This window comes from Pteropus alecto, unplaced genomic scaffold (assembly GCF_000325575.1).
Source record: "Pteropus alecto unplaced genomic scaffold, ASM32557v1 scaffold35, whole genome shotgun sequence".
NCBI classification, from domain to species: Eukaryota; Metazoa; Chordata; class Mammalia; order Chiroptera; family Pteropodidae; genus Pteropus; species Pteropus alecto.
This window is the reverse complement of record NW_006437828.1, coordinates 2,177,295-2,178,211: the sequence shown is the minus strand read 5'-3', so window position 1 is coordinate 2,178,211 and position 917 is coordinate 2,177,295.

Sequence of the window (917 nt, the reverse complement as noted above, 5' to 3'; positions counted from 1 at the left end):
GCAGGAGGAAATCCAAAATAATATGGTGTTGAGAAAGCCAAGAGTCTTAGGTAGAATATAGCCAGTATTGTTAAATGATGGCAGAAGTTCAAATTAGAAGGAAATTGAAAAGTGCCTACAGAAACACAGAGGTATTGAGTAACTTTGTGATGGCTCTTTTGAGGAGTAAGAGTAGAAGTTAGACAGAAGTGACTTAGGAGTGAAAGGTAAACAAATTCAGACAGCAAGCATACATAATTCTTTTGGAAAGCTTGGTTGCAAAGAGAAAAAAATGGGTGATAGCTTTAGGAATTATATAATGAAGACAGTTTGGTGGTTGTTTTGTTAATTTAAATAAGAAGTTTTAACATGTTTAGATGTCTATGGGATAAAACAGGTTAATAGTGAGGTTTTAAATGTGTGTTCAGAAGTGTGTGTGTATACAAATGTATGTATGCATATATACACATGACGCAGAGAGGAGAAGATGGGAAGGGAGAGGAGAAAATAAGAGAAGAGAGAAGTGAGGGGAGGGGTAGGAAGGGGAGGGGAGGGGAGGGGAGCAGAAGGGAGGGAAGAGGAGGGGGAGACAAGAGAAAGTGAATACTGATCGTGTAAGGTTCCTGAAAAGATAAGATGGCAAGAGGGGATGAAAACAGATTGGAAGTTCTGGCCTCAAATAGGCATCGAAAAAACTTCTCTATTATTAGAAGAAGAAAGAAGAAGAAGGAAAAAGAAGGAAGAAGAAGGAAGAAGAAGGAAGAAAGAAGAAGGAGGAGGAGGAGGAGGAGGAGGGAGGGAGGAAGGAGGACGACGACGACGATGACGACAACGACGACGACGAAGAAGAAGAAGAAAAATTAAACATTACATGTTTCCTGTGGAAAGAACACAATGTCATTATATAGGTTTGTCAAAGAGGTTGAACTTGAGACTGT